At 38.2% G+C, this 10,442-nt stretch overlaps 1 pseudogene; it reads left to right on the top strand.

Moving 5' to 3' along the window:
• Positions 1-596: 596 nt before the first annotated feature.
• Positions 597-10,442, top strand: part of LOC122671334 — a 32,809-nt pseudogene continuing 22,963 nt past the window's right edge.

Raw genomic sequence — 10,442 nt, 5'->3', positions numbered from 1 at the left:
TGCATGATACCCAACCATGGGTGACAAGGAATCTTGATCATTTGCAAGCTAAGGTCCCATATCTGTTCCTACAAGATTTAAAGTAGAACATTTTATTTTGTTTGTGTTTTTGTTTTTTTCTTTTCCTGATTTACTTTCCCCTGTTACTTGTGAATCTTGCACCCATCTTTCTCTATTATCCTTAGCTCCATTTACAATTAAATTGATGATAATGGAGGTGCTGCAGGAGAGATATGCAAAAACAAAAGAATCTAACTAGCAACAAATAATAATTATAGTGAGTGTGACCGATAAGCTTCTATTATATAGTGAATATATGTCCGTATTTTTGCTCCTGCATTTTTTTAGAGTCACCGTATTAAAAACCGTATTGTAATATTGTCAAAGCGTTTTATTGCATCGGATTTTTTGAAAAATATTATTGTCATAAAATCTATTTGACTGTCGTATGTATCCGTTCCCGTATTATTACCGTTTTCAAACTTACTAACTGTTTCATGTGAGGACTTGGGAAGAAAGTTACATCACTCCAACACCGGTGACGCGGAAAAATTTTTGATCCCATTTCCTCTTTGGTTCTCTCTTTCTCTCTCCCCGAAAAAATGGTGAAGCGTCCCGTGAAGTACTTTGTGGTAATTTCTCTCTTTTTTAGCTTTTGATTCTTATGGTATGTGCGCTATGAGATTTTGTGGTTTTAAGATGAAGGTGGGATGACTCGAGCAGGTGGATGCATTCACTGACACGGCGTTTAAGGGAAACCCAGCGGCAGTGTGTTTGTTGGAAAAAGAAGAAGAGCAAGATGAGAAATGGATGCAAGCTGTGGCCAGGGAATTCAACATTTCGCAAACTTGTTTCTTGACTCCGATTTCCTCTACCCAATCGGATGCTAATGACCATTCTGTCACGCGATTCCACCTCCGCTGGTTTACTCCTTTAATTGAGGTTCGTTTTGATGTTCTTCTACAATCTATCACCTCTCTTCATCTCTATACCCCCACTCACTCTGCCCCTGTAGAAGAGGAGAAAAAAAAAAAAAAAAAAAAAAAAAGTTACATTCAATTTTTAGTGTAGTGATTCCAAACTTTAGATTCTCCATATTATCTGTTTTTACGATTTCTAAGAGAAACACAATTTTGCTTTTCATGGAAATGTACTCACTGAAACCCTGAAAACCAAATCTGAAGTTTCCGTGTTCTTGAATTCTTTGTTTTTTTTTTTTTTCTTTTCCTGTTTAATTAAAGTTTAGTTAAAACTTGTTTATTTTATTTGATTTATTTTTAAATTCGGGAAAATTTCACGGACACCCCCTAAAAGTATCCAATATCTCAGAAACTTACCATACTTGATCAAAATGTCACAGACACCCCAAACGTTAAGCACAATTAGTACCTAAAGGTGAAATATCCATTTTACCCCTTAGTTATTTAAATAAAAGGACAAAACTGTCATTTCATCTTCTTCCCTCTATGGATGTGGCTCCGGCGACCATCACCTGTTCCGGCTACGGCAACCATGGAATCAACGCATGCAGCTGTCCCATTTGCAGAGGGAGTCTCTTGACAGTAGCCGTTGCTGTCTCGTTCTAGTGGCGTGGGTCAGCTTACGACACATGCTAAGTTTGCATTGCGGGTTCGGCACCAACTCCAGCGTCGTCATCGGATGGGCAGAAGTGTGTGAATTCGCTGCAAATGTCGCTTCTTAGTCGGAACATCCATATTCCACAGCCCAACGCGACATGCTACACAATCCTTTGTTTCTGCGGGATTCGGCTTCATCAGATCACCTGCTTAGTTGTCCCGCTGCGTTTAATTTCTTCACACTATAACGCCACGCCCACTGCCGCCGTTAGGAACTTGGAGCGGAATTGCAAAAACTCCTCCTATTCGGCTTCAGTAGGTGCCTTGGAGCCCTCGAGAGGGCTAGTAATCTCTCTCTCTCTCTCTCTCTCTCTCTCTCTCACACACACACACACACACACAAAGACATTTCCCCACAAGAGCATTTCCGATAAGGATTAATTCCCCTGTTTTTATCAATTTGATTCGTTGCAATTTTCTACAAAATTACTACTTGTTTAGTCGGTGTTTTTCATTCAAATATAGTATTAAAAATCAAAATATGATGAAAAAAATTCTCTCTCTCTCCACTTATTCATTTTTTATTTTTAAATTTTGCATTCTTGCCAATGGGAAGAACAGAACAAAGTTTCTGGTGGGTGGAGCAACAAAAATTAGGAAATGGCCGAAAAAAGTATTTGCTCTATATGTATTCTACAGTCTAGTCTCCACTCTTTCTGTGTTTTCCTTTTGTTGTGATGAAATTGGTAAATTCCGTTTGTGTTCCTCTCCTCTATCGCCAATGCAACCTTTGCTTTCGTTTTCATCCGCGGATGGCAATGGCGATAGGCGAGTATTCTGTGTTTGTTTCCTTTTTCTGTTTCATATAGCATAAGACTTTTTTGGACTACGCCATACGTTGGTGGGTTAGGGTTTTAATTTGTAGAGTTAGGGTTTTTATGGGGTTGGATTGCTGAGAGCATGCTCAGGCGGAGGAGACTGGAGAGGGTGGTGGAGGGGTTGCAAGGGAGCAAGAGAAGGAGGGCTAGAGGGGTTGGCGGTGGCGGTGGTGGTGGCGGCATGGAAGAAACAGAGAAGGAGAAGAAGGAGAAGAAGAAGGAGAGAAAAAGGAATAACAAAAAGTATTGAATAAAAACAAGGGCAAAATTGTCTTTTTCTAAAAATTAACTTCTAACATCATTAATTCATCGAAAAGGGTATTACAGGGATTTCACTGTGGTAAGGGTAATTTTGCCATTTAAAAAGAGTTAACAGACACTTAACTGCGAGACTAACGGAGTGGACTAAATTGAAATAAATTCATAAAAATAGGGGATGTCCGTGACATTTTGATTAAGTATGATAAGTTTCGAGATATTGAATACTTTTAAGGGGTGTCCGTGAAAATTTCCCTCTAAATTTTAATTTCTCAGTTGGTTTTAAGCTGGCCCAATTTCTTTTGTTTTTTCTTTTAAGTGGAAGTTTAAGTTTTTTCTTCTACATATAATTTACATATATATAATATAATAATGTATGGGAAGGTATTGGGTTCTTATGGTTGAGTCATGATGCATGACTCAAGGGGTTTGTTATTATTACCTTCCAGCAGAGAGTTGAGTCGTGCAGAATAAAATCTCATGGTTTATTGGCCGTGTAATTTAAGAATTTTTTTTATTACTTTTCTTAATTGAGTTATGAAGAACTACATTTTTTTTTTTTGGGGGTGCATTTTTAATAATGAAGGCAGATTCTCTATTAGTTGGTACGATTCTGGTTTGTTGGGTAAATTCATGAAATCTCTCATGGTAGAGGTAGACAAACAATACCATGTTATGCATTGGGCACATTCATGTGATAGGACTAACCAACTAACTTCCATAGGCATTCCTACTATACTAGAAAGGAACTGTTCCAATTAACCTTAAAACCCACCTGGTATGTAGTTGATTTATGCGGAGCTATTAGAGTACTGGGATCCATTAGATTTGAGTTGGGTGTAGCTCCGATACATGATAAACTATGAGAATGTTGTTTGAGGTGACACGGTCATGTTCAATGTAGACCTTTGGATGCTCCAGTGTGGAGGAGTGACTTGATTCAGATTGATAAAGCTAAAAGAGTCAGGAATAGACCTAAAATAACCCTAGAAGAGGTGGTGACGAAAGACATGCATAGCCTAGGCCTTATACCACATATAATTTCGAATAGAGTTGAGTGGAGGGCAAGGATCCATGTAGCTGACCCCATTTAATTGGAATAAGGCATTGTTGTTGTTGTATTAGTGTGAGATCCACTTTTGGGGGATTGAGTCAAAGCAACAACAAGAGTATTCTTGGGTTCCTAATCACCAAACCATTAATGACCAAGAAACCAATTACTAGGACCGGAGGGAGACTACAACAGATCAGTCTGATGAAGATATAACTCTAGTCGAGTGTACTTAATTGGATGGAGAACACATCTAAAACCAGAATTAGAAAGTTAGGAAACAGCACATAAACGGAGATTATTGGTCTCAATCAATAACAGTTACAGAAATCACAAAAGGAGTCCTGCACCAGATTAGAAAGCAGAGAAATAGAACTGACAAAATCGGAAACGGTGGCTGAAAAACAGCAAGTAAGGTCCTCTAACCCTGTAGCGCCATGCGCAAGTCAATGGAATGGAAATATGGGATTCAAACAGCTCATGATGTCGTTCGATAGAAACAAGGTGAGCAGTGAGATTAGAAATAAGGAAACTAATAGTAAATAAAAGTAGAACAGCTTACCAGTGGAAGAAGAAAGAAAGAAAGGGATATGATCTCCCACCAACTAGGAGATGGTCTCTCACCAATCTCCACTTTGGAATGCCACCAAGGTTTGCTGTCTCTCACAGCATGGGTGTTTCTCATACTCACACATATGCACAAACCACACATTCAATGGCTGTCAAAATCGTTGAAGGCTAGGAATTACTACCTCCTATGTCTATAAATTGCCTTGTTACAAAATAGAAATTCCCCTTGGCTAATGGAGAGTATAGCAAAATAACAACTAAATAAAACTTACAAGCAAATAGAAACTCAAAATCTATAAAAAAAAAAAAGCATACCCAGTGCACGAGGCTCCCACCATTGTGGGGTCTGGGGAGGGTCATAATGTTCGCAGCCTTACCCCTGCTTTCGAAAATATGTTGTAACCTAAAAATCTTGTGTTGTGGGTGTGCTTCTTGTGGTTGTGCATGTGTGCATATTGAAAGTGCTTTTGTCTGCAAGAAGGGTGTGCTTCTTGTGGCTGTGCATGTGTGTATATTGGAAGTGCTTTTGTCTGTAGGATGGGTGTACACAGGACTGTATGTCTGATTATTATCAATGCCAGCAGTGGGTTGCAAATTTGAGTTGAGCCAGTCAAATAGAAAGAGAAAATTTTAAATACACTGATACACCCCCCCCTTCTCAGTGTCAGCCATTGTCCAACACTTAATGACTAAGAAACAGAAAATAACTACTTAACCCCGCATGGGTTTTAAATCCCTAATATTTGGGCTTATAAAATTGTCCCATTACAAAAGTAAACCCAAAAATATAAAGCCCATGGCCCATACAACCCACTGGACACTCAAAGCTGCTGATCACATGTTGATTCCCCCTCATCACTACAAAATTCGTCTTGGGGAGAGTTGATGCAGATTCATCACCAAATAGGGCTTGTTTCATTAGAAATAAGTCTAGGGTTGGGTTACATATATGTTGGGCTTTTGATCCCATGAGTTTCTAATGTAATAGGCCACTTTTCTGGGCCTAAATTAGGGGTACATAGGTTGCATACGGGATTAGCCCAATACTAAGTTTTTATTGTGTGTTTTTAATTGAACCGGTTTAAATTAGTTGCATCCAATTGGTTCAATTGGTCTAATTTAAGTGAAGTGATCCTATTGGCTAAGAGGTTCTTATATCCTATTGGCTGCTAGAGAATCTTCTTTATTTTAAGTAGTTTAAGTTGTTTTTAAGTTATTAGGACTCTATTTTGAGTCTATTTTAGTTTCCTAGTCAGTTTAAGTTAGCTTATAGGTTAAGGATTGGGTTAGGCCATTCCTTTTTAGTGTCTAAGTCTATTTTTGAGTCTTCTATATAAGTTTGTAAGGGAGGCCAACATTGAATACGAATTTGATTAATAAAAATTAGCTTTATGCTTGCTGCCTTTGTTGCTGCCTTTGCTCCATTGTGAGTGTGCCTTGTGAGTAATATCAAGGTTGAAGGGATTGGTGGATCTCCAATCGACTCCTTGCATCGTGAAGATCGGGAGGGCTGCTACTTATCTCCTTGTATCGTGAAGATCGGGACACCCCATTGTTCATCTTCAAAGCTGCTACCATTGAAGACCTGCAACAAGTAAGAAATTCTGCAACTATTCTTCTTCCTTCTAGAAGGTCACATACAAGGTGATTTTTGAGATCTACCAAACCAGCCATCCGATTGAACTCATATTTTCACCATACCTCTATTAACCCTAATTTGGGAAGTGATTCAAATTTGACCTAATTCCTGTGGCCTGATTTGAATATATTCTCATATTTCCCATTCTACCCCTACCTCCATTAAAACACAGTTTCAGACCTTCAACCATACTCGATTCTGATTTCATGCTCAGAATAAGTAGTTGATTTCATGACATGATAATTCTGAAATTAGTAACCAAATCATATCTCTAAACCTTAGAATCCCCTTCTCCTACCTCCATTAGGAATTGTCTCAAATAACCTTATCTTGCTGCCCAACTCACCTAACCTACTTCCATTCACTCAAACATCATAAAACCTATACCATTAGACTTCCCTACACCTGCCCATCATTACTATATAAGGCAACTCTAACCTAAACCTAACTTTAACCCTAATTTTGACCTAAAACTCAAGTTTCTCCCATTCGGATGACATGTTCAGATTAGATCCTGGTTGAACTAGCTCCTATTAGGTCTCCTACCTATCTAGGACTACATTACCCCCCCCCCCCTTCTTAGTGTCAGCCATTGTCCAACACTTAATGACTAAGAAACAGAAAATAACTACTTAACCCCGCATGGGTTTTAAATCCCTAATATTTGGGCTTATAAAATTGTCCCATTACAAAAGTAAACCCAAAAATATAAAGCCCATGGCCCATACAACCCACTGGACACTCAAAATTACACATAATAGCCTATTTTTGGTCCAGTTCGATGGCCTGGTTTGCTGCTTCCGTTCTTGTTCTCTTGAACTATATCAATATTTCTAGTGGAACATCCCCTGCAAAGTTGCCTTCCCATAGTTCATGACGCCAAGGTAGCACCGAGGAACAATCAACCCGAGAGAAGCGTTTTGGACCTTTCATTCACCATATACAAAATGTGCTCATGTTCACTAGTTACCATTGTATAGTACCAATGGGTTCTGCTAAATTTCATACATTGGCTAGTTGTCAATATGTCAATTGTTTTCGCACTTGTTGGTAAATACATTCCCACATAATTCGTTTTCATTTTTATCTACAGGTCAAGCTTTGCGGTCATGGAACCTTGGCATCTGCACATTTTCTCTTTGCATACGGGATAGCAAGAACAGGATGTTATCGAGTTCGTCACACTATCCGGAGTTCTAATTGCTAAACGGGTTCCTACAGGAAGCAATGTGGACGTGTCAAAGTTCTCGGATGGCGACCCAGGAGGAGCACTTCTCTATAGAATTAGACTTCCCTGCGTTTCCTGTGCTCGAGTGTGAATCTGTAGATATTCCATCACTTCCTGAAACCTTGAATGGCGCTCCTGTGGTCAATATAAGTAAAACAGCTGAAGCCGGTGGTGGTGACATCTATGTACTTATTTTATCCCATTCATTTATAATGACACTTGATTATGGATATTTTAGGGTGCTTCATTTGTGTAGGTTTGAATCAGTATGCTAGAAGGAGCATGCAGGTAACAACTGTAGTAACACGTTTTTAGTGGGCTTTAACTTGGTGACAACTTAACGACTTTCATTTCAATAATTGATAGAGTTGGAAGCCTCTGCTATTCTTAATCCTAGTTCATCTCCTGTTTCTTGCTTAATGCTTGTAGCATTGCATGTAATTTGACACTGGCTATCCCAGGTTGTACCATTGGATAAGAATAAGTGTTGTTTACCCAATTCAGGCACCACATGTTTGTTGGACGCTAGGCGGATGCCTTTTTTTTAGCTCCAATTATAGAAATTTTTGGCATTTGTACTGAAAGAGGGAACTTGGTTGCATTTTCTTAGGTCGAGCTCTCATCTGGAAAGGCTGTTGCAGATTTAAAACCACAATTGGATGAGATACGAAAATGTCCTGCTAGAGGGCTCATTGTTACAGGGCCTGCTCCCGACGGATCTGGATTTGATTTCTTCAGTCGCTTTTTTAGTCCAAAGACGGGACTTAATGAGGTAACTTCTTTGTTACTTATGAACATAAAATGGACTCGGTTTATTTGTTTATCTTTCAATTATGAATAAGTATTTTAATGGCCTTGTTGACAGTAATTTCCTTTTTGAAATGTAACTAATATTTACAGACAACTAGTCACTCTCATTATTATTAATACTTAGAAACTTATGTTGTAGAAGTAAATGTGAAAGATTGAGCCACGCTTTATCATTTAATTAGTTAATGGAATAAATTTATTCCTTTCACTTTTCTTTTCCTTTATAACTTTCAATCGTAATGAAATCACAAAAACTTCCATTTATCTTGCAGGATCCTGTTTGTGGAAGCATACACTGTGCTTTAGTGCCCTATTGGAGCAAAAAGCTGGGAAAATGTGATTTTGTTGCATACATGGTATCTTCTTTAACTCTCCTCTCTTTCTATCATAAGATTTCTCAATAACACAAATTATATGGATTAGGCATCTCCAAGGGGTGGAGTACTGGAATTGCATTTAGATGAGACAAACCAGAGAGTACTGATTCGAGGCAAAGCTGTTATTGTCATGGAAGGTTCCTTATTAGCATAGCCAAGGAAATAACTCCCTTTTCCTTGGAATGATATGATATGTTAATTGTACCCTTAAATACTTGTGCTGATTGCTAAACCTTGTATTTTGCATTGAATGAATGTCTACCAAGTTTAAAATCTAATATTATTGGCTTCTAAGTGATACATACAGTGCATTCATGTCTTTTAATTAGTAAGCATTAATTTAAAGAGAGAAATTTCATTGAAATAGAGAAAATTATACAGTCCATCCCCAAGAAATATTTCACCACCAAAAAATCTTACAGCCACAAAACCCACCCAGTCACCATCTCCATATCCACATAGCATCCCACAAAACCCACCCAGTCATGTTTTGGGGGAAGCATTTCTTGTGGGGAAGTGTGGCCCCTGCATGCATGCGTGCATGGGTGCAGGCCAATGGGAATGTGTGTAGAAGCATCAGGCGGGCTTCAAAGTAAATTTAAGCTTTAAGCAAGTAAGAGCCTTGAAGAGTTGCTTGGGCTTACTTTGTGTGATCTAATAGGTGGACCATATATACATATTTTTTTCCAGTTTTCATGTTTCTTTAAAATAATAATACGATCATGAGACCATAATCTCTATTCACATAGGATATGGAAAGATTGGGTGGGTTTATGTAATACATGATTTCACATTTATCTCACAAGTCAATTTTAAGCCTGAAATGAGTATTGGAAGTGGTTAAAAAGTAAATTTTTAGAAAAAAATCTCATTATAAGTTGAAAAGGGCAAAATAAATTCACCACTTCATACATACAATCAACAAGTCACCCTATAAAAAATGTTCATATCATCAAGGCAAGCATGTGGAAACATGAATAAACACGGGTGGGTTCATGCATTAATAGATAACACATCTTTCTCCTTAAGCAACTTTCATCTAAAGTAAGGGAGAGGGTTAGGCATGCCATCAGCTATCGATAAACTAGCGGCATACATCATTCACATGGTTGAACACTGGAGGGCAAATGGATCTTTTACAAAAGGGAAGGAGGGAGGATGACACATGTTGTGCATCCTGGGCGTGCCCAGCCTTTTCCCCTAAAGTAAACATAAAAAATGGTTAAAATCTGAATTAAAAGTTTCATATAAAGGTTTCCCCCACACTACCCATATGGGGGAGAGGAAGAGAATCTCCCTAGTCACACCAATCAGCACGTGAGAATGGGTTTTGTTAATAGGAGCTCACAAGATCAGGAAAGAGAGAAAAATATGTGAGGAAATCCGAGTTTTTCTTGTTTGGTTAGACCCCAAAGAGAGTTGAGCTCAGGACATCTTATTTGTAAGTTAAACATTGGTTCTATGAGAAGGCATGTGAAAGAATTCCCACAAAGTTAGCATAGAATATATTTTTCCCAATCACAATATGCTATTTCCTTATATTGGAATCAAGTTTCATGATTTAATTTCCTTAGTTTGAATTCCTTCAACTTTAATTTATTAAGGTTGTGTTTGTTTGTCACGACATCAATAGAATAGGAAGAAAAAAAACAGAAGATTCGGTATTGATTTTTTGCTCCAAATTTTCTATGCGTTTGGTTGTCCATTGACAGACAGAAGATTCAGTTTTTTCTTTAAATTTAAATTTACCTCGAAAATAGCACAAATTTCTAATTTTGTAAAAAAAGAAGTCTCCCCAAAAATTGTAAGAAAAAATGGATTTTCACAAGAAAAATCCTAAAAGAGAGAAAAAGAGAAGGGATCATGGCCGTGTGCACGCAAATGGCTGAAATAGTAATGGATTTAGAGGGCGGAAGTCACAGCTGTTGGGAATAAACCCGATGCGCAGCGGAATTTGGATCGGATCAATGCTCGTAGTTCATGATCAAGAGTAGGGAAGAAACAATTTCAAAATAACATTCATGGTTATCTTAGAATCGCAAGTGAAACTCCTC

The sequence above is a fragment of the Telopea speciosissima genome, chromosome 8 (genome assembly GCF_018873765.1).
Source record: "Telopea speciosissima isolate NSW1024214 ecotype Mountain lineage chromosome 8, Tspe_v1, whole genome shotgun sequence".
Classification (NCBI taxonomy): domain Eukaryota; kingdom Viridiplantae; phylum Streptophyta; class Magnoliopsida; order Proteales; family Proteaceae; genus Telopea; species Telopea speciosissima.
Note: the sequence above shows the minus strand (reverse complement) of the source record. Positions and strands in the feature narration are given on the sequence as shown.